This window comes from Eptatretus burgeri, chromosome 13 (genome assembly GCF_056783735.1).
Source record: "Eptatretus burgeri isolate ZD-2024b chromosome 13, Ebu_testis_v1, whole genome shotgun sequence".
In the NCBI taxonomy this organism is placed as follows: domain Eukaryota; kingdom Metazoa; phylum Chordata; class Myxini; order Myxiniformes; family Myxinidae; genus Eptatretus; species Eptatretus burgeri.
Window position 1 is genome coordinate 49057676 of NC_140973.1, and position 24998 is coordinate 49082673.

A 24998-nucleotide genomic window follows, 5' to 3' on the forward strand; every position below is an offset into this window, starting at 1 on the left:
TACTCTCTTCAATCCCGTTCTTCCCTCCCAGTCTTCAAAACAGCTGTTCACCACCATCTCTTGTCTTCCCTCATCCAAAACCAAGATCTTTTCTACCCCTGCTAATCCACCCCAAACCCACCTCCTTCAAATTCCCTGCTTTCCTTCCTGAAAGTCCTTGGAATGTCCATGTTGTTTACCCCGTGTTCTCCCCCCCCCCATTCCCTCTCCCTCATACAGATCCCCTAATGTCTTTGTTCCCCACTGTTTTGTCTTTCCCTATCCCGCCCCTTTTGTCTCCTGTTCCCCTTGTTGTATGTTCTGTGTGTTAGGTCTTAAACGAGCATGGTATGCAAAAAAAAAAGAGATCAAACTTTGAAATCATCAAATTTCATCTGAAAAAATCGTCAATTTTCATCTGATTAACCTGGAGATTAAGCAGCAATTGAATAGTGCATCACTGAATTTGGAAAGAAACTATTTTTGAGGTCAAAAGGTCAAAGGTCAACTCAAGCTCAAACTTCTAAGATCAATTTTCATCCGATTGACCTGAGCTTTGATTAAGATTGTCAATTTTGATCTTAAAGTGGACAATGTGATGTATCCGGGGCAACCTTTGGAGAGGTGGGTGGATTTTGCAAGTATTGTGCTCTGCACGATGTTTTTTTTTCTTGTTACTTGGCAAAAGAAAATTACAAAAATTGACAACTGTGTTGATTGCCTCTGTTTGTGTGTTTGTGTATGTGTTTATGTGTTTGTGTGTTTGTTACTTGGCAAAAAAACCAAAATTTTTGGCAAGTATGTTGATCGCCTCCGTGTGTGTGTGTTTGTGTGTTTGTGTGTGTGTATGTTTGTGTGTTTGTGTGTGTGTTCGTTACTTGGAAATTTTTTTTTTTACAAGTATGTTGTTTGCCTCCATTTGTGTGTTTGTGTGTTTGTGTTTGTGTATTTGTTACTTGGCAAAAAACAATTGGGGGAGGGGGGCAATGTTGATCACCTCCGTTTGTGTGTGTTTGTGTGTTTGTTTGTCTGTCCACTCATCTCCACCCCAAACCGCTCAACTGACCATTCTGAAATTTTCAGAAATTAATGTCACTGATCCTGCAATGGTTCTGCATTGAAGTTTCGTAAAATTCGGTTGAAGAAAAAGGTCTCCAAAGGCCAAAAGGCCAATTTGATCCAAGTTTTCTAAAATCCTCAAATTTCATCCGATCAAATTGAAATTTGAACAGGATTTGCATATCAGGTCATTGAATTCAACCACCTATTACTTTTGAGGTTATTTTAGGTCAAAAGGTCAACATAGGCCGAATTTTTTATTTGTTTCTAAAATTGTCAATTTTCATCCTATTGACTTGAAATTTGAAGACCATTTGCATATCAGGTTGCTGAATTCAAACACCTATTAAGTTTTCAGATCAACATCGGCCAAAAGACCAATTTGGGCCAAATTTTCTAAAATCCTCAATTTTCATCCGATTGACTGGAAATTTGAAGAGCATTTTCATATCAGGTCGCTGAATTCAACCTCCTCTTAATTTTGAGGTAAACATAGGCCAAAGAGTCAAAATAAGCCAAAAGGCCAATTTGGGCCAAATCTAAATCCTCATTTTTCATCTGATTGAGTTGAAATTTGAAAAGGATTTACATATCATGTCACTGAATTCAACCACCTCTTATTTTTGTAGTCACCACAGGTGAAAAGGTCAACATAGACCAAAAGGTTAACACAGGCCAAATTTCTAAAATCCTCAATTTTAATCCAATTAACTTGAAATTTGAAGAGCATTTGCATATCAGGTCACTAAATTAAACCACATTAATTTTTAGATAAACATAGGCCAAAAGGCCAATTTGGCCCAAATTTTCTAAAAATCCTCAATTTTCGGATCGCTCGGAAGAGCGCATACCTCCGCTGTGCAATGCCTGATCCACGAGAACATATCGGGCCCATTACACTTTTGAAATATCATGTTATATATTGTCTTTGGCCCGATCTCTCAATGGTGAAGAATCACTTTACAAATTAATTAATTCTCATATCCAGATCTGCATTCACATCTTCACAAAAAATCTAATCAGTTCATCCTTGTGACACATCCAACCTGCCCACTAAATTTTGTCCACATCCGTACACAACTTTTTGAGATATCCTGCACACAAACAAACAAACAGACAGACAGGGGTGAAAATATAACCTCCTTCCACCTTCGATGATGGAAGTATTTAAACGTTTCGTTTTTAATATTTCTTTAACCGTTTTGCTTCGTGAAGCCTCTTGGCATGTGTTCTTCAAGTTTCAATGGCGATACCGCAGTTTTATACCGGAGGTAGTAAGGCAACATAAATTATTTGATCACAATGAATAAAAAATGTTTTCAATTATGAAATGATAAATTTCCACGTCACGGTAGGAAAGCCGAGAGGTACGCATGCTGTGTAGCTTGGATCTTAATCCTGACCCAGCTATTATCTGTCATCCCAGTGTTTCACAGGCAGGGTGATTCATCAATGCATGTGCATCTTTCGGATGGACGATAAACTGGACATCACATCTGCCAGAATCCATCAACCCTCTTCCTTCGTCACCCCTCTCCCTCCCTCCCCTCTCTCCCTCTCCCCCCTCCCCTCTCTCACCAGTAGATGATAAATGGGGTTTCTGGGACGCCCATTCAAATGAATGGGAAAAAAAACCTTCTGACCCAAGCCCCAAAAGCTCAAAATAGGAGACTCATTTTCTCCCCACCTATCCCCTTCCCTCCCACACAAGCAAATGTAAAATTGAGACTATGAAAGATTGAGACTTACTGATTAAAGTACTTCTTCCCTTTTATATTTTCATTATACTCAAAGAGCGAACCAACGAATATTTGTCCATGTTCTACTTTAGGGAATAACTTAATTTTCTGAGAACATTCATTTCCATCGAGTATATTCACAAATAATAACTTGGAACTTGGTTTTTGAGCTTGGTTCTTGAGTCTTTGTTGAGCAGAAATGAAATGATAAACTTCTCTTAATGCTCTTATTTGGCCACCTCCTGAGCCACATATCATTTTGAGATTGTAGTAAATTGTTTTTCCATTGTTAAATTGATAACCATCAAAGTTTTCAGTTCATTCAAGGATATTTTTTTTCTTTACATCCTCCAACTTATTTGTAATTAAATTTTTCTGCTTATTTGTTTAATCTACTTTTACCCTGGTTATTTCTTCAATAAACTTATTTGATATTTCTCACATTCTTTATGTTTCCCATTTAAATACCAAGGCTGATTACATCTCCACTCTTTGGTTTGGTTATTGCTTGGTTCTATCGTTTATAAATTAGTAAAAAGACGGCGGTAGCCTGTTAAAATTCCCAACCCAATATCTTAACACTTGTACTTATAAACACAAGGGAGACTATTGATTCCATTCTCAAAAATATATCTTTTATCATCAAAATTTCCGAATGCTTTCTTGTTTATCTCTTCTGTATATAATTGACGTTTATAATTTCTTATTGTATTCATTTTTCTGCACTCTTCCTTCTTGAAGGTGAAACAGTTGTAATAATGTTTAAAGTTTATTGTTTCCTTGATTATATTTTTCTTTATTCCCTTTAGCTTCTTATCGCACCTTTCAATGTTATTATTATCAATATACATGAAAGCATAAGACTTTGATCTCAATCCTATAAATTCACACATAACCTTCCCACCCAATTCATCTTTAAACTTACCAGTAACCTTTTTATTCTTTGATTAAAACAACACATCACCTGACTTATAATTACTTGCATCATACATATCAATATTATCAATCATATCCTAATTTTCATCACTTGTCTTAATTTCTAATATAAAACTATCTGTATCCATATATAACAATGGCACATTATCCTTATACTTTGATTTTAAATTATTATAGTAATAGTCATACATGAACGACTTTGACAAGTCAAGAATTGATGTTCCTATATAAATAGGTTTATCCATTTCAATACTCTTTTTTTTCAAATTAATAGCACAAAAGTTCTCTGAAAACATCTCCGCTCGCTCAAAACTTGGTCTATTAATTAACTTTGAAGCCTGTTTCCAAGATGTAGCAAGTCTTATGTTTTGTCGATTCCTAACATTTTCCAGTCTTTCCAAATACAGCATTATTGATTAATTTATAAAAGTCCTTCTCAAAATCTGTTTTTGCTTCTGTTATCCTTTTTGTATTAAAATCAATATACTTCTTTAACCAATGACTTTGTTTAAATTTCGAAATCCTATGAATTTTCCTCACTTTCAACCCAGCAGATAAATATTGTCTCAAGTTCCTTTGATGCAAAACATAACTTTCTTGATCATTTAATGTAGTAAGTAGTTTTTCTGGAGATTTACCTTTGAAATTAAATGACTGTTGGTAATCACTTAATGATTCTTTTCTTGGACTTTCTTTATCAGGGGCATAAGGTCGGTCTTTATGTTTGTGATGAAGTTCTTCTGGATATTTTAAATCAACCTCAAAATAATATCCAACTTCAGCTTCATCCAATTATTTTTGAGAGGAGACAACAATGTCTTGTAAAACTTTTTAATAATGTTTTTCTTGAACCCATTTAAGTTTTCCATGAGGTAAAGATTGAGACATAGCCCACCCATACAAATTGTTAGCATCATAATACATCAGGTAAGAGTTGTCCTCATTCGTATTATAATCAGGAAGATATTTGTTATTTGCTTTGGCATATCTCTTGGAACATACTTGAGAGATTCCTCCTCGTTTAGCCTTCTCTATCATTAAAAGCATATCGATATCACTGATTAATTCCAAATTTTGTTTTGTTATTTTTAACATAGCACTCCAAGCCAAACTCGGGGCTGTGTAATAGTGGGCGAGGTCTAATCCATTATAATTTTTTGATGACAGACTGTTCTAAAAGTTTCAAACACATCAGCCAAGAACAATACATCAGTTTTAAGATACAAATCATAATATTCTCCAAGATTCTTTATATTAAACTTCTCCCAAACCATTTTACCTTGTGTATAATCTCTATCAGAAATATGAGTTTTATTTAACTTGCTGTAGAAACTTTCCCTTGAAGGAAGTTGTGTTTCTTTTGACTTCTCAAATAAATCCATGTCATCATACGGATATATTCCCTTTTGTGATAAGAGATCAATCTCTTCTTGATTTGAGAAATGTGATTTAAGATTTGGTAAGTTTTTAATATTTGATGCTAAGTTATATAATGGACTTGCTATAAACTTATATGTGTCAAGAAATCTGATATGGGGGATGTATGGATTGTTTTTGTGAATGAGATGTATTTTTGATCTGTGTTAGGAATGGCAGAAATATCTCCAGATGCTGTTGAAAGTTCATTTATAAATAGATGTGTGTCATAGTGAGCGTTGTTGTGAAGAAAGACAGGAATAAAGTTTGGGGCTTGTAATTATGATTACAACGGGAATGAGCTGGAGCTCGATATTTCCAGTAAGATGACAATGATCCCTAACTTTGACCTCTCCCTCAATTTTCTCCTCACAAACATGACAGATACTGTTCTTTCTAAATTCCTTTTTCTCTCCCTTTGTTAATGACATTGGTTTATAGGTCTTAACTATTATTTCTCTTCATCTTCTACAGTCTTTTTCCAAACATATTACAAACTCCTCTGAGGCATCTTCTCCTCTATAAAGTTCTAACTTGTTGTATTCATCACCAACAGATGATTTGATATAATAACAAAAACCACAAGGAGTATGTTTTTGACATTTATTTGTGTATGATTTATTTGGGTTTGTCGAAACAGTATCTATCTTTTCAAGGATATTTTCAAAATCAACATATATCACAAACGGATGTTTTATAGATTTGTTAAAATCTTTGTATGATATGTTTGAACCTGCTTTTGGTAAATTGATTACAGTTGATTCACGATTACTACAATATTTTGAATGTTGATTTAATCAATCTTTTGTGTGAAAGGAGTTGTTCTTTTGTGTGAAAGGAGTTGAGACATCTCTTACAAGGATACGTTTTACATTTTCTCTTGTACAGCTGTGATTTGGTTAATCTTGATAAATTTTTGATGAAAGTATAATGTGATTTTTCCTTTGACGTAAAGTGTAGAAGGTCAATGTGTGTTTCATCATTTTTATAGTTGTTTGAAATTTTTAAGATCTGAACTTTGTTTGTATCCATTAATCCATATACATGAACAGATAGATTATTCATCCATCTATAATTCCAGCAATATCTGTGTGTCTGTGACCACTGTTTCTCGACAACCACTGGTCCGATCTAATTGAAACTTGGCAGGTATATTGTTGGGGCCCTGTGGACGTGCCTTTTCAAGGTTTGATATTAATCGGACAAGTGGTTCCCAAGTTATGGCCATTTATTTACCAAACAAATCACAGGACACGGTGCTATGACATCACAATTGAGGTCACAACTATTCTGCTTTTTCTTTTTTCTTGTTGCACATATGGCCATGCACGTATCGGCACGCACATACGGGCATGCACTAGTTTTCTCAAATTTCAGAATATCCCTCAATGACATTGGAAACTTTAAATCTTTAACATTAAATGCATTCTCGTATTTCTTATAATGTTCAACCCCTTCAGGTTTCCATTGTGGAGGATGTAAGCGAGCAAGAACAGACCATAGAAAACATTTATTATCTTTGTTTTGAATATTAACAACTGCTTTCATAAGTTTTATCTCTTTTGGTAAATCAATATAAGAAGAAGCTTGAAGAGGATCTGATTTTAAGATGTGTATATCTAAAAAGATTGTTTTTGTAATAGCAAATCCACCACCTACTACAATGTTATCAACATCTTGTTCTTGTCTCTGTAGTTAATCGTAAACATCACATCTTACAAAATCTTGAAATGATGAGACAAAGTGAGGGTTTGTCCTCATATAGGGAGTAGTTTCATCACTTTCTCTTACCATATTCAATTTTACTCCCACATAAAACTTAAAAGTTTTCATTTCACTTAATGTGTTTTTAATTATAGTTTCAATACTTTGTTTAACTATATCAACAGCTTTCATGATTGAAGATGGCCCAGGGTCTTGAAAGCAAAACAATCTTATTTTTATATGTCCTTTAAATGCTCCATCAGTGTTTTCAATGGAGGATTTAGTGGCACCTTCCCTTTCTTCATTGTTCTGGTGTTTGCGTAATTGAAGGTGTTTATTACAAAAAAAATTAAGAATATCATTATCACATCTATCACAATGTTTTGTTTCTTGGTCAAGTGGAGATATTTGTCTGAAAAGATTGAATGTGTGTTTGTTGGTTTGAAGGTGTTTTTTATAACATTTATATTCATGATTACAAACATCGTAGTACGTAGTATTCACCATATTTATAGAACAAAACTTTGTTCAAAATAAAATTTTCTTGATGAAAATTTCGTTTAATTTAGAGGTGAATCTGTGCTTAAAACCATTTTATCCTCCAACTTTTTTCACGTAATAAATACGATGTATCTCTGACACAAAAGACAAGTTTCAATCAATCCCTTCATTTGTAAAAGATACTGAGAAATATTTCAAGGATGTAAAATTGAATAAAGAAAAATATAGCAACTATTGGATAAAAACAATTATGGTGAATAATATGAGTTCTTCCATTTCCTTCAGTGGAAGGGCTTTTAGTATACCTGGGAGAACATCAATTAAAATATCTCTAACAAAAGTTTCTCCTCTCCTTCTGGTAATATATTCAAAACTAGAAAAAGCAATGAAACAAGAAAATGTCTCAAAAAAGAAAAACCTCATGGATGAAGCTTTAGAAAGAAAAGATAAGACCATCTGTAATATGCAAGGAGAAATTTTTATTTTTTTCAACAACCCTAATATGTAAATCCTGATTAAATAAGGGATGTTAATATATCAGGTGAAATGACATTTTATTCAATATTAGTTAAGGATCATTTTAAAATTACCTTTAATATAAAAAATGTAGTAGTTGAATCTGTTATTGAAAAAATGAATATAGATATAGATGGTAATGTTTTTTTCTACTCATTAAATATGAGTCATTATTCAACTGATGATTTTGAAGATTATGAGAGTGATGATGGTACAGAAGATGATGTTCTGTTGGAACAGAAGACAGTTGTGATACCGAGAGTTTGTGTTCAAACAATAGTTATGAAAGTAGTTTTATAGATGATTGTGAAAGCACCAATGAAAGTACCGAAGATGATACCGAAGATGAATTTTATTTGAAGTAAAGTTTTACTTTATAAATATGAAGAGTTGACTCGATTTTGAGCCTCTTGAATTTCCTGATTCTCCACATGACCATTTTGAGAATTGTCCTGCGTGTGAAAGACGGGGATTAAACACAGTCAAAAGCCGATAAACAATGTATGTTCTGTGATTATTTTCTAATTAATGGGAATAAAAAATATAAAAAGGAATATAATTCTTTGAGATTTACACCAAAAATGAATTACTTTACAAGATTGTCCGGTTCCGGTTCCGGTTTTGAGCGGCAAGAGGTCTCCTTCGGGGCTCCCTGCTGACATTCTCAAAGTTAAGTTCCGGTTGTTATTTGTCCCGTTTTAACTGTTTAATTTTCTCACCTACATGTTAATGTGTGTTCCTAGTTCGGTTTTGTTTCAAAAATCGTGCTATTTTGTGAGTATTTATGTCGACGTTCTTACCTGGTGTTTGAGGCCTAGTCCTAGGCTTGAGGCCTACCGGTTCCACTTGGTGTTCGATCGTTTTTTTTTTGTTTGTTTGTTTTTTCTCCCCATTACCTTCAATTTCTATCCTCCCCATTACCTTCAATTTTCATCCTCCCCACTTTCCAAACATCCCCCATTCTCCCAACTAATCTCTTTCTTATCTCAAAAAAAAAAAATATATATATATATATATATATACCCAACAACAACAACAACAACAACAACAACAACACGCTCACCTTCTCCCGATTCTGCTACTTCTTCTTCCTCTTAACTTCCTCCTCGTCTTCCTCGATTTCTTTTTTTTTTTTTTTTTACATTTCCATGACCTAATCTGTTGAACTCTCTCATACATTAATATTAACAACAAAAACGATCTTATGATGCTTCATCTTCCTCTCTCACACATGTGGTACTCTTTACTGTTTCACAATGCACTACTCTTCTGCTATTTCAACAGACTGCTTTCATTTCGACCTCTCCTTCATTCCTTGCCTAAAAAATCCAACTATTACAGCGCTTCTTCTCTCCATGCTCTGAATTCGCCTTCATTGCATCCATCAAGAATTGTGTTAAATCGCATCTCTGACCTAAAACTTTTAAAAACCACAGTTTGCCATGGATGCTCGCTTTCCATCAACCATTCTTTTTTCCAACTTCAGTGCCAACTCACCCCCTCACCCCTCACTCTCACTCTCAAAGCAACCATCCCACTCTTCTCCCTCCAAGCCTCCCTCTCACCTCTTTCAAAAATTCCCCCTCACCTTTCTCCCACCTTTCATCCCCCTCACTCTTCCTTCTCTAAGTTGCCCCCCTCTCATCCACCAACCTGCCTCCCTCCACTGCCCTCTCACCTCCATCTCTTCACTCCACCTCCTCAAATACTCAACTGCCATCTTCCTTGTCTCTTGTCCCCCCTCTCTCCCAGCACCACAGAGCCTCTTCTCCTCCTCATTCGGCCCCCTCCCCTCGCTATTCTGCAATACCCCACACTCCTTCAGCAACCCTCCTTACCTCCCCCCTCGTCCCTCGTCCTACCCTCCCCCGCCCCCTCCACCTCCTGCACCCAAAGCCTCCTCCCCTACCTCTTCATTAAAAGTGTGGACCTCAAATATCCGGGGCCTTCGCTCAAACCTTTCAGATCTTTCCATGCAGGTTGCCACTGACAAACCAGACATTATCTGCCTAACAGAAACTTTCCTCTCCCAAGACGTGTCTGACTCCCAAGTATCTCTCCCTGGTTACTCCCTCTTACGGTATGACAGACCTGAGCCTCGTCCTGGTGGAGGTGTTGCTCTCTTCATCAAAGACTCTATTCCTCACTCTCCCTGCACTGCTCTCACTCCCCCACACCCCCAGGAATACCTCTGGCTTCGGCTTCCCCTCCACTCCCACCTCATGTTTATATGTGTACTGTACCGTCCACCGAACAGTGATGACTCCATCTACACCTCACTCTCCGAAAACATGGACCATCTTCTATCTTCTCATCCAAACTCTCTCTTCCTCTTATGTGGCGACTTCAATTGTCATCACGCCAGTTGGCTAGGTGTGGGTACCTCTCTCACCTGCCATGGGACATCAGCAAAAGCTTTCTGTGACTCATTGGGACTGACTCAATCGGTCAACTTCCCGACCCGGATCTCAACCAATGGTACTCCATCTCTTCTGGATCTGATTTTGACAAATTTCCCTGACAATATCTGCTGCTCTTCCTTCGCTCCAATTGGTTCTTCTGACCACGTCCTTGTTAAAGTGGACATCTCTCTGGCTGTTATCAGAGAACCACCTCACCGCCGTCGAGTCTGGCATTTCACTCAAGCCGACTGGCAGGGTCTCCGAGCAGCCATCAAACTTACAGACTGGTCTCCTATCACTACTTTCTCAAACATCAACTCATCCTGGGAATTCTTTCAAAGAAACTTGCTCTCCCTCATGCACAGATTTATCCCCTCTCGTGTTCAGTTGTCTTACCCTTCCTCCCGCCCTTGGTTTACTGAAGCTTGTGGCGAGGCAGTTGTCCTGAAACAACTTGCCTTTGCCTCATGGAAAGCAAACCCAACTGAGGGCAATCTCAGTTCTTTCCACAAAGCTCGGAACAAGTGTGTAGCTACCCTCAGGAGAGCCAGAAAACAACATCTTTCTCATCTCAAGTCTGAACTCTCAAACCTCACTCCCTCCTCAAAATCCTGGTGGCGTTTAATCAAATCTGTTTCTGGTGTATGTTCCCCCTCCATCCCCTCCCTTACCTCAAATGGCCGCACTGCTGATTCCACACGTGATAAAGCTGAATGTCTAAACTCGGTGTTTGCAGCTAAATCTTGTGTCCCAAACCCATCACTATCTCTACCCACTTTACCCAGTCGCACCCAACTGTCCCTGGACTCTGTATCCTTTTCTCCTGACAAGGTGGAGAGCTTGCTTTCAAACCTCGAGTCAGATTCTGCAACCGGTCCAGACGGCATCAGCCCACGTGTCCTCAAAGCCTGCTCTTCTGCTCTTGCTCACCCTCTCTCTGTTCTATTCACCCTCTCATTTTCCCAAGGTCATCTGCCATCTGCTTGGAAATCTGCTAACATCACTGCCCTGCATAAAAAAGGTGCAAAAACAGATCCCTGTAACTATAGACCAATCAGCCTTCTCCCAATCATCAGCAAGGTTATGGAATCCATCATCGCTTCAGACATGAAATCCTTCCTCTTCTCCAATGGCTTGATTTCCAATCATCAATTTGGTTTCAGACCAGGTCACTCTACCCTAGATATGCTGCTACTGCTCTCCCATCAATGGATGGAGGTCCTCAATGCCAGACAGGAAATCCGAGCCGTATCCCTGGACATATCACGTGCTTTTGACACAGTCTGGCACCCTGCCCTACTCACCAAACTCTCTTCCCATGGTATTCAAGGCCATCTCCACTCATGGCTCGCAGACTTCCTCTCCTGTCGCAGTCAACGTGTGGCCCTAAATGGAGTTCTTTCATCCCCTCTTCCTGTGCAGGCTGGAGTTCCTCAAGGTAGCGTTCTGGGCCCTGTTCTTTTTCTGGTTTTCATCAATGATCTCTCGAACTCTCTGGAAAATCCTCTATTTCTCTTTGCCGATGACTCCACCCTCTGCCGTACCATCTGTCATCCCTCAGACCGGCAAGCAGCAGCTTCTTCGCTCACTGCAGATCTGGATAAAATCACAAACTGGTCCAACACGTGGAACATGTCTTTCAATCCAGACAAATCTCACACTCTCACTATGTCTCTTCGAAAGGACCGTTTACAAAACCCCCCCATCCACTTTCTCAACAATCCTCTGGAAGAAGTCTTTTCTTTCAAGCTTCTGGGTCTCACTATCTGCCATGACCTTTCCTGGGAAAGTCACATTTCCAACCTTGCCTCAAAAGCCAGTCGCCGACTGGGAATCCTCCGTCGTGCAAAGTCCTTCCTCGGCCCTCTTGAGCTCCTGACCACTTACAAAGCTTTTGTCCGTAGCCTGATGGAGTACTGCTCTCCCCTCTGGGCTGGTGCTCCTGCCTCCCACCTTTCTCGACTTCACGCTGTCGAAACCAGGGCTTTTAAGATCATTGGCATCTCCCGCAATGAAGCTGAGTCTTTGGGCCTCTCACTCAATCACCGCAGGTTGGTCGGTGGTCTTTCTGTCTTCTACCGACTCCTCTCCAGCCTTGCCCCCCTGCTCTCTCTGTGATTTGTCCCAACCACATTTCCACAGGGCGCTCAAGGTCCGCCAACAACCCCCTTCTGGTAAAACTACCAAAATCACGAATCACTGCTTATCTTCACTCTTTCATTCCTCTTTTTTCCCGCCTTTGGAATAAACTTCCTCACTCTATTCTTTCCCATTCTTCCCTCCAGGCTTTCAAAACAGCTGTTCACCACCACCTCTTATCTTCCCCCATCCAAATCCTCGATCTTTTCTACCCCCGATAATCCACCCAAGCCCACTTCCTTCAATTCTCCTGCTTTCCTTCCTGAAAGTCCCTTTAATGTCCATCTTCCCCTCGCCATGTTCCCCGTCCCATCCCCATCCCTCTCCCTTCCACAGTTCACCTGTGTCTGTTCCCCAATGTTTTGTCCCTTCCACTCCCGCCCCTCTTGTCTCATGCCTCCTTGCTGTGAGTTGTGTGTTAGCTCTCATACGAGCCTCGACCAAGGTATACAAAAAAAAAAAAAAAAAAAAAAAAAAAAAAAAAAAGATTGATTCGAGAAATGACTAAAGTATGAAGGTGATAATACACCTTTTCTTACAAGAGAAGAGACTGAACCAATGACGACCATGTTTCATGGATTGATGATTTATATGATTAACGATTGTCATTTTCAGGGAAATATCAACACAAGATATTCTATGAATAAAATAATGGATTATCTTGAAATTAAACCTGAACTTCAGATAAAACATAGAGTTTCCAAAAAGCCAATAAAAAATTAAATAACCTGTTTTCCAAATAGATAAATGAATGATTTTTTACCCATTTGGGAAAATAAGATATAATTTAACGAGCATAAAGATCTTGCAAATTCATTAAGATGTCTCATAGTTGGTTCAAGCAGATGTGAAAAACCTGCTGACTTTTAAAGATGCTCCTTACTTCCAACTTTTGAGATTATGATAATTTAATAATTTTCACAAAGTCAAGTTTTCAGCCTGAGTATCAACGACTCTCACAACCTTTTTATGCTGGTCTTCAAAAAGAAGATATAATCAGTTTATTTAAACTTCAAAACAAACTAAATGATTACAACATTGAAGATATAATACAACTATTTTGTGATACACATTGACATAAAAAGAAATCAAAGCCGATAACTTGTATTCTTAGTGATAATACGGATGATATACCTTCTCCGCAACATTTGGATAAATCAAAAAAGAAGCTCGTTATCTTTGATGATTGTGTTAATGAGAGAAACCAAACGTTCATGGTTAGCTACTACACAAGAGGAAGACATTCTTCTTGTAATTGTATTTTCTTAGTCAATCATACTTTCAACTCCCTCGTCGCTCAATACAATAAGAAATAATGCTTATACTTTTATTTTATTCAAGTTAAATTCAATAGATATAAACAATTTTTGGAGAGACAATTGTTCAACATTCTGTAGTAAAAAGGAATTTGGGGATTATATGAAGCACACGACTGAAAAATATAAATATATTGTTGTGAAACAAGATGAGATATTAAAAGATATATTTTTTATATTATAAACAATTACATATATAAATGACTATTATTATAAATCTGGGGGTAAATCTGTTTCTGGAAAAAAACTTTCATAAATCAAGGTTCTTGTATAGTACAAATGAGAATATTGTAAATTGTCTTTAAAAGCACCATGTAGTTGATATTGTATCAACAACAACTAGAGCAATAAGACCTGGAGAAGTAGAGGGTGAAGATTATTTCTATATTTCAGTGGAGGAACATATGCGATTGAGGAGTGAAGGCCAAATATTTGAGGAGGTTTCTCTTGGTGCAACAAAATATTCACATTGTAAGAGTGAGGTAAAGAAACTAAATTCTGGTGGTCTTGAGAAATTAGAAACTAATCCAGAAGGAATGAGACATTATTAAACATCTGAGTGGTAATGGGGTTAAGATTTTATCATTCGGTTTTGATGTTGATGAAGAAACTCAACGCAAACGTATGAAAGTCAGAGATACAAGTATAACTGAAGAAGAAATTACAACTCGTATTAATGTTAATAAAGAATTTGATGAAATATTTAAAGAAAAGGATTTATTTGAACACATCTACTTTAATGATGAAGAAAAGGAAAATTTCCCTGTTGACCTTTATAATTCAGTAAATGATATTTTCCAATAAATAAATGGATGTGAAAGAAAGAGCAAGAAGATTAAAGGAGCATCAAGAGTTGGTTTCAAAAGTTGTAAAACAACAGGAAGACATAAAGAAGAAATGCAGACAGAAACTAACGGGTGAAGAAGCATTTGAAATAAAACAAAATAATTTTTTTTAACCACTTTTATATACTTCCCCCCAAAAAATTATTATAGATGCTTCCACATTCCCACAATAGAATATACTCCTAAAAAACTTCAAATGTTAAAAGATTTCAGTCAAATGACGGAGAAAGAATTAGAGCATATAGGAGAATTAGAATATGATTATGGATTATTTCAACAACTGGAAGAGATTAATCAACCCCCTGATTATATTGTGAAGGCTCTTCAAAACAATGAATATTCAGCGGATTCAAAAACCAAAGCAAGACATTAAAACAGAACAACCAGCAATATTTCATCTTGTTCAAGAAAAGGGATTGTTATTTCATAATGAATTGAGGTTCTTGAGTTCTGCTCAACCCCCTGTTAAACTAACTCCGAGATTAATGTTTCTTCTTCCAAAAGATGGAAAACAAGGTTCAACTCTGAGGGATGAATCAAAGTATTTTGAGAAACCATTGGATGTGAAATATATGGGTGATATAGTATATATTGATCTGATGGACTCTCTTAATTATAGGGTTAGTCTATCTGGTAAAAGTAGGATGAATGAGAAGGAGAAACACATTATTCAGGTTTAAGTTGCCTTGGTTCAGGTGTTAGTTTTCTTCCAAATGACCCATCACAATTAGTTAATAGACTGTTATTGCTGTTAGGTAGAAAGAGGCTGGAAATAGCAATTGTTTTAAAGAAGCATCAGCTATTTTATAGCAGTTGATGAACATGAAAATAATTAATAAATGTCAATACAAAGACATTTTATCCCATTTAAATAAGATGAGAAGCACGATCCTTAGTTTTAATTTCACAACAAGCGAACACACATCTTCATTCCCATACCCACGACAACTTGACGCAACAAAAGAATATGAAGCGTCTTTATTGTCCATGGAAACTTCCAATACCTTATTTAATATCACCAAGAAAAATGACAAGTTTAGTTATAATCCGGGAAGTGGATACAAAACGATAAGTTTCACCTGGAGCATATGAGATTTCTCAAATATCTTCCGAAATTGCTCGCCTCATGAAAGAACAGGGTGATGAACCAAAAAATATTGTTATAGATATTCAAAAACATACTTCAAAATCAACGATTAAAGTTAAAAATAACTACAAGGTTGATTTCACAATTGATAATTCATTTAGAGAGTTATTGGGTTTCTCCTCAAAAAAGATTGAAACTAATGGGACGTTTTACAGTGATAATGTCCTTCAAATATCCTCAGGCATAAATTCGGTATTAATTCACAGTGATTTGATTAATGGCGCTTATAATGATGGAATAAGAACAAATACAATATTTTCATTCAGTGCATACTCAACCCCAATTGGTTATAAATTCAAAATATGGAACCCAAAAATGTGGTTTATCTACCTGTGTAAGGAAAAACCAGATACAGAGTAAAGTTTAAGATAACTGACCAAGATACTCACATGATTTATTTTAATGGAGGATTATATTCATCAGAATTCACCTACGTGAAGTTTTCCAATAAATAAATACGATGGTTATTGTGAGGAAACGCGAGTTGGGAAAATATAAAATAATTACAGGGGATGGGATGGATGTTCCTTTACCCATACTACAAGGGTGAAGGTATGTATCTTGGTCGAGGATACCATAAACCTAAGAGACAAAGGGGTGGAGCACATCAATTTAGAAAAAAGGTAGATGGGATAATTGATACTCTAATGGGTATAGGTTCAACTTTTCTTCAACATAAACAATTTCGCGTTTCTCGAGATGGAACATTTTATCCACGAGATAGATTGGAAATTAATTGGGAAAAAAAATGACTATGCTGAAGCATACATGTCTTACCAAAAGGTGTGTGAAAGCAATGGATATAAAGAACCCATTTTGGATATGACAGCATTTAAACGTCTGTATACAATATATGCGATTGACCTAAGTGCTCAAAAGGAAACTATAAAGTCTAATCGAGTGGATACTTCCCTATACATTGAAAGAGAAGAGAGTGAAGAAGTTGATACATATTGTTTGCTTTTGGAAGAAACAGGCTTACAGATTAATACAGATAATGGTGTTATGATTAGTCTCACCTAATTTTTTTGATAAATAAATGAGTTGTAAAGTGCCAACTGGGGTATATGTTAATCAAATCAATCTTCATAAACTATCATCTTGTATTCAAAATCAAAAGCCTTGTATGATTAACTTCAATATAATTCAGAGAAAAGGAGCAGTAAGAATTGATGTTTTGCTCACAAGAGAACAGGTGAAAATCTTGAACGATACTGGCTCACTTAAAATTAAAATGTCAAAACCAATGTTGAGGAAATATTCAATAAGAGAGACGAGTGGAGGATTTCTCCCATTTCTAATTCCTTTATTTGCTGGTTTAAGTGTGGCTGGAGCATTGACGGGTGGTATTTCAGCAGCGATGAAAACTGCCAAAAAAAGGAAGGATCAACTCCGGGCTCAAAAAGAATTGGAAAGACTTAACAAAGAGTTGGAGAAACAAATTAGTGGAAGTGGTGTCGTTGTAGATTTTGCTGAAAAAACTTGAAAGTCTGCCTGATAAATCGAGATTGTTAGTTGGAGATATGCTTTCTTCTATCGCACAAGCAGGTGTAAAATTAACTAAATGGGGGAATGGATTATATCTTTCTCATAAATAAATGAGCATTGATGAGTGGTTTAAAGAATTTGGAAAGAATACAACATCAAATTTAGAACTTATCAAATATTGTAAGAAATTAAAAATTCATAATATGGTTATTTGTATGAGAGATGAATTAACAAACATGTCTAAACATACAAAGAATATTATTATGAACTTAGAAGATAATGATGGGAACGGTTTTCAATGGGTTTGTATTTTTAATAGTCAAGACAAATATTATTTTGATAGTTTTGGTCTTCCACCACCTGTTGAAGTGATAAAATTCTTACAGAATGGTGTTTATCAAACATTTCAAGTCCAAGAATTAAATTCCAAGTGTTGTGGTCAATTATGTCTATATGTGTTATTTCAACTCAACAAAAATAAAAAAAATTTATGACGTTATTTTTAATCTAATATATGACTTATGTTGGTAAAGATGGTTCTATCTTTGGTGTATCCCAAGAACTGGATATTGATTTATCAAATTATAACATAAAGGCACAGACTGAATGACAGAAATATAGTATAGCAAAAAAATTGATATGAAAAATGCTTATAAATTAATAAATTATCCAAGCCCGACTGACGTGAACGACTTGGTGAGATTAAGTGATTTATCACAATATATATCCTTAAATAAAATGGCTGTGTATTCCAAAGACACAGAAGTGTTGATTTTATCTCCGGGTCATACAGAATTCACAGTTCCAATTAAAATAAAATTTTATAAAGAAGGGCGTATCATTTGTATGAGAATAGAACAATGGGGATATTATAATGATATGATTGATTTAAGGTATAATTGGTCATTAAAAATTAACTTAGAAGACCTGGAATAATTAAATCAGTCTCAGAAGGAAGAATATTATCCACTTGGTGCTGAGAATGAGTTTTGTGGAAGCACCATTAGCAAACAACAAATAAAATAATTTAATGAGGGTAAAATCAATAATGGTTTTGCCATAGTTTATATCATGAAAACACAAAGAACAGGATTATATATAATAAGTAAGGGAATACAAACTGATTTAACTCTGGGAAGATGGGGAGGTATTTCCTGTCGTTATATTAATCATTATGTCATTATATTAGTCATATATTTCTGATACATCAATGACAGCAAGAAAGCTTCAAGAAAATTATCATTTCTGTGTCCAAGCATACCTTCAAGAAAAGGGTATTCGATATGTTAATAAATATGTTCTACAACATAAGAATGAGGTATTTTCAATGAAAGATTGGCTTTATGCTGATGTTAATAAACCAACAACTTTGGATTTAACTAAAATGTTAAATAATGAAAAAATTTTAAAGTAAAGAAAACGCAAGGCTCTTTTAGAAATTAGTAGAAATTTTATTGGTTTCCTGTTGTAAAAAAAAAATTATTTTGGATGCAGGAATATCAAGAAATCCTGATGAATATATGTGTGATATTCTAGGGGTGAAAGTAATTCAACTATAGTAAGGGATGAGGAAGGAGTTGAAGAAACTGAGACAAGAGAGAAGGAGGGGAGGGAGAAGAGAGAGAAGGAGGCAAGGGAGAAGAGAGAGAAGGAGGAGAGGGAAAAGAGAGAGAAGGAAGCAAGGGAGAAAAGAGAGAAGGAGAAGAAGGAGAGGGTGGAAAGAGAGAGAGAATAAATAAATATAAAAATATGGAAACCAGTGAGATTTTAAAAAGATCGAAGGTATTACAGAAAATAAATGAATCTCAACACACCGAGGAGGAAAACAAAGAATTGGTAAGTCTATTAGAAATATATGCGTTAAGACTATTAACGTCGGTTTCAGGGAAAAGATTTAAACGAGAAAGTGGAGATGAAGAAGAGAAAGAAGGAAAAGATTATATTATTGATGATGTTTGTGTAATTGGCTTTACTTAAAGTTTTACATTTTCTTTTTTAAATAAATGGAGGAGCAAGTGAAGTCATTTCAAAGGATTTTTTTATGTTTTAAAAATTAAGATTCAAATGTACATGTTGGAAACTAAAAAGGTTTTTGCACTCTGTTGGAATTTTTCACATAAATAAATGAGTTATTGTCTAAAATGTAAAAAGAAAACCAAGAGTAAAATTATCTCGTATGTTAAAAGTAAAAATAATAGGGTTATACAAAAAGGTACATGATCGGTGTTTGGCTCAAAAAAAAAGAGTGAATTCATCACCAAACACAAACAAGGGGGGGATATACAAAAGTTTTTATCAGGAAGCAAATTTACAACAACTGGAATACCAGGGGAATTACATCTACCAGGGTATTCTTTCTGTGGTCCAGGAACAAACTTGAAGAAAAGATTAGATGAGGCTAACAATCCTAAACCGTGGAGCAAACCTATAAATAGGGTTGATGAAGTGTGCATGAGGCACGATATTGATTATGGAAATAGCACAACGTTGGAAGAAAAACATGAAGCCGATAGAGAAATGTTGTATAATTTGTCTCTGATACAGAATCCAACCTTGAGAGAAAAAGTCGATAGGTTCATCGTGAAGAAGATGATCAGTGCTAAATTAAGACTTGGGCTAGGAAATTCAAAAAACTTATAGGCTCTAATGATGTCATTAAGATTGAAGAGCAATTAGTTGATGAATTACATAAACCAATAATCACAAAGTTTCATAGAAGGAAGGTTTATTCCAAGTAAGTTGATTATATCTGGTCTGCTGATTTAATTGAACTCAATTAGGATAAGGGGTACAAGTATGCTTTAACCGTTATTGATTTGAGGAGTAGATATGCATGGGTTGTCCGTTTGAAAAACAACACAGGTAATACTCTTATGTTAGCTTTCCAACAGATATTCAATAAAAGCAAGAGAAAACCAAAAAAAATTGTGGACTAATGAGGGTACAGAGTTCTACAACAAAACATTTATGAATTTTCTTAAAAATAACAACATTACATTATACAGCACCTTTAATGAAGGAAAAGCAGTTGTTATTGAGAGTTTAAATCGCACTTTAAAAGAGAGACTATATAAAAAATTCACTCAACTCGGTTCTCAACAATGGTTATCTTTAATTCAGGACATTGTAGATAAGTATGATGATATGATTCACACCTCAACGAATACTAAACCATCAGAAACATTTACAAAATTAGAATATGAAAAAGAGATGAATGTCAGAAAGCCTAAGTTCAAAGTTGGTGATATAGTAAGAATATACAGGTGGAAATCTCATTTTGAAAACGGTTATACTAAACGATGGACAAATGAACTTTTTAAAATCGTTGATGTAATAGATACAGTTTCTTGGACTTATAAGGTATATGATTTAGAAGGGGAAGAGATCTTAGGTTCATTTTATTCACAGGAATTACAAAAGACAAAGAGAAATTTTTTGACTCCGCCCCTTTTTAACTCCGCCCATTTTTGACTCCGCCCACACAAGCCACATCCACACAAGCCCCACCCACATCAGCCACATCCACGCAAACCCCACTCAAAAAAGCCACATCCACACAAGCCCCACCCACATAAGCCACATCCACGCAAACCCCACCCACATAAGCCACATCCACATCCATCATAGCCACATAATTAGTGATTAGTTTATTAGTTCCCACACACAACATGTTTATTTCATTTTAAAAAATTGCTCCACCCACACAGGCCACATCCGCACAAGCCCCACCCACACAAGCTCCTCCAACCCGCACAAGCCCCACCCACACAAGCTCCACCCACACAAGCCCCACCCACACAAGCTCCACCCACACAAGCTCCACCCACCCACACAAGCTCCATCCACCCACACAAGCCCCACCCACACAAGCCCCACCCACACAAGCTCCACCCACACAAGTTCCACCCACACAAGCCCCACCCACACAAGCCCCACCCACACAAGCCCCACCCACACAATCCCCACCCAGACAAGCTCCACCCACACAAGCTCCACCCACCCACACAAGCTCCATCCACCCACACAAGCCCCACCCACACAAGCCCCACCCACACAAGCTCCACCCACCCACACAAGCCTCACCCACACAAGCTCCACCCACACAAGCTCCCCCACCCACACAAGCTCCACCCACCCATACAAGCCCCACCCACACAAGCCCCACCCACACAAGCTCCACCCACACAAGCCCCACCCACACAAGCCCCACCCACACAAGCTCCACCCACCCACACAAACTCCACCCACACAAGCCCCACCCACGCAAGCTCCACCCACACAAGCCCCACCCTCACAAGCCCCACCCACTCAAGCTCCACCCACCCACACAAGCTCCACCCACCCACACAAGCTCCATCCACCCACGCAAGCCCCACCCACACAAGCCCCACCCACACAAGCCCCACCCACACAAGCTCCACCCACACAAGCTCCACCCACCCACACAAGCCCCACCCACACAAGCTCCACCCACCCACACAAGCCCCACCCACACAAGCTCCACCCACCCACACAAGCCTCACCCACACAAGCTCCACCCACCCACACAAGCCCCATCCACCACACAAGCCCCACCTCCCTGTGCGCCCCCACCTTTGACCCACCACCCCCCTCATCCCACCCCCACCCTTCCCCACACACACACAAGGAGGGGAGAGGGATGAGGGTGGTGGTGGGTCGTTGGGGGAACGCATAACTCCAAAAGTATTGAACTGAATCGCAGCAAATTTGGTGGGATGATTGGTTATTATCCGAGGACCATTTGATTAGATTTTGGGAGTGATCGGGTCAAAGGTCAAGGTCATGAAAAGGTCAAAATCGTCTTTTTACCATAGCGCGGTCAATTTGTATCCAATTTCCATGCAACTAATGCCAAAATGTTCAGAATTCAATGCCCCATCTTGTGATATGTGACATGACACAATGACGTCATTACCTTTGTTAGCGGTTTGGGTCAAAGGTCAGGGGGGTCACGACATTGCAAAATGTGCGGTTTTAGTCATAACACGGTCAATTATTATCCGATTTGCATGAAACCAACACCAAAATGTTGACTGTTCTGTTCCCCACACTCTAATACCAATTACAAAATTAAGAGCACAAAGGTCAAGGTCGAGGTCATGAAAAGGTCAAAATCGTCATTTTCCCATAGTGCGGTCGATTTTTATCCAATTTGCATGCAACCAATGCCAAAATGTTGTGAATTCAATGCCCAATATTGTGATATACGATATGACACAATGACGTCATTACCTTTGTTAGCGGTTTGGGTCAAAGGTCAGGGGGGTCAACGACCTTTATTATCATAACGTGGTCAATTCTTATACAATTTGCATGTACGTAGATTCAAAATGTTTAGAATTCAATTCCCTATCCTGTGATGTGTAATATTTGACAGTGACTTTATTGGTGAGTTTAAAGCATTGGGGGGGGGGGGTGTCACTGAACTTACAAAATGTGCATACCTTAGTGGCACGTACGCACACTAAACAAAAAATGTTCCTTTTTATAAATTTGGAGCCAGCTGACGTATTACTTTTGGATTGCGCAACCACAACCAGCTGATGTCAACCATTCTAAAACCAGCTGATGTCAATCATTCTAAAAAAAAAAGCACGATCACCTGATGTGTGCTTCAAATGTGTCATTCTTATGTGCCATGATGCTTTCGGCTGCTGGTGCAATTTGAAGATATTAAAAAATAAAAGATATGCACATTTTACAGTTGTAAGGATGCAGGTAATAAAAACGGATTAGTAGGCAAAAACATAGTTCTCTCCATGCAAACCAATGGGGCTTTGGCACCAGGAGAGGCGTATTTCACAACTTATAGTTCTATTTATCGATAGTACTTCAACCCCCTATCGTGCAACTAGCTAATGTCATATGCTCTACATATAGTACACACAGCTGAATTAGTACTTTCAGATGTCATACTTTCTGAAAATGAATGTTTGTTTGTTCACAATAAATAACTTATTTAGAAAAACAGAAACTCGTGTGTGCTAAATGCCCCTAAAATGCCAGAAAATAATTTCTTATAATGTGACCAGTTGTCATCAGATTGACTTGACACCGACACCCAAAAAGGTCAGGGAGTTCATACAGAAATTGTACAATGTACGTGAATCAGTGTCAAACAGCAGGAAATTTAATGTGTTTAAGCCATCATAACACAAATGAGATGGCAGATGTGGTATGGAATTAAATACCCTCACAATCAACGGTTTCTGGGGGGGGGGGGCAAAATGTAGCGTTGGCGAAGGTATGCGCTCTTCTGAGTGACTGTTCTAGTTTGTTTTGGTTTTGAAACTCGATCAACATATTCTGTTCAAAACAAAGAGTGAAGAACAATTAGGGTATATAAAGATGATTATATTATGATATTAATAAAATAATAAATATAACATTTACCTCCAGAAGATAGTGTCGTGTCAGATTCCTCCAGAAGATTAAGTTGTGTGTTTGGTTCATCCAGACAAGTGTTTAAACTGAAAATAATAATAATAATAATAATAATAATAATAATGAGTCAAAAACACACACACACAGACACACACACACACACACACACACACACACACACTCATGCACAAACACATACACACACATACACACAATACACATACATATATACACACACACACACACACACACACACACACACACACACACACACACACACACACACACACACACACACACACACGCACACATGCACACACACTCACATGCACACACTCACACACACACACACACGCACACATATAAACACACATACACAAAAAAACACACATATACACACAGAGACAGAGGGATAATTTCTCACCTTTGACTCAACTCATTCAAGGTCAGAGGACGTGAGAGAACTTCTTGCCAGCCAAGAAAATGTCATTCAATTCTCTTCTGAAAGATCGAATGTCTTCAAGGAAGTCATTCATTTTTAGCCACTCATCGTGTAATTCAAAGGCCTCTTGTTCTAGATCAGTTATCAACGATGTTCTTATTGGGGACAACCTGTTAGAAAAAAACACACAATAATTATTGGTTGTATAGTGATTTAATTCTGTATAAAACAACAAATAATGAATTGGGTTAAGAATCTCACCTGTCATCTTGTGAAAACGATTCATCCGCAAGGTCGGAGAAATTATCTGCACAATCCATTCTCTAAACAAAACATATGAAGCTCGAGCAATAAATACGAAGCCTGAGCATACGAAGCATGAGCATACGAAGCAATAAATAGCCTCCTGTTGATGACGTAATGGTAGATTACACAACAATTGGTTTTTCAGGGTGTGCCTCGCATAGGATATGACTTCATAATTTTTTTGGCTTGGTCCAGGCGAGGCAGCTTGGCTGACTCCAGACACTCATTTTAACACGAAAATGAAACAGCTTGCTTTGAATGATTTTGAGAACACATGTTTAAAATATATTATTTTATTAAAAGCTGTTTTTGCTTGCTTTCAGCTCAACTTTGTTCTGTTTGTGTTCTGATGATTTAAGATATAACCATGAAAGACATGGGCACAGAATACTTCCTCATTTTCACAGCACGACTGTGCTCTTAAAGGCACTTCCCCATTTTACAGGACCAAAGGAGGGATCATGAACTTCCCTTTCTTTCGTGCTTGAAGAGATAAAGTTAATATACTCGATGGAAATGGATGTTATAAGAAAATTAAGTTATTCCTTCAAGTATAACATGGGCAAATATTCGTTGGTTCGCTCTTTGAGTGGAATTAAATTTAAAAGGACTGTGATTATGTTGGGGGAAGAAGTGCTTTAATCAGTCTCAATCTTTC

The 24998-nt window shown here is 37.3% G+C and overlaps 1 protein-coding gene and 1 long non-coding RNA gene across 11 annotated transcripts in view; one reads left to right on the plus strand and one right to left on the minus strand.

Moving 5' to 3' along the window:
* The window catches only part of LOC147014431 (forkhead box protein P2-like), a 715070-nt gene that overhangs the window by 325723 nt on the left and 364349 nt on the right, over positions 1-24998 (plus strand). The gene's annotated exons all lie outside the window — the stretch shown is intronic.
* LOC147014434 (uncharacterized) overlaps positions 23482-24998 on the minus strand; it is a 38191-nt gene continuing 36674 nt past the window's right edge. Inside the window, exons 2-3 of the long non-coding RNA XR_015050766.1 lie at positions 24017-24204; positions 23482-23678 (exon numbers count right to left, since the gene is read on the minus strand). This is a non-coding gene — a long non-coding RNA (uncharacterized LOC147014434). The remainder of the gene's footprint in view (positions 23679-24016; positions 24205-24998) is intronic.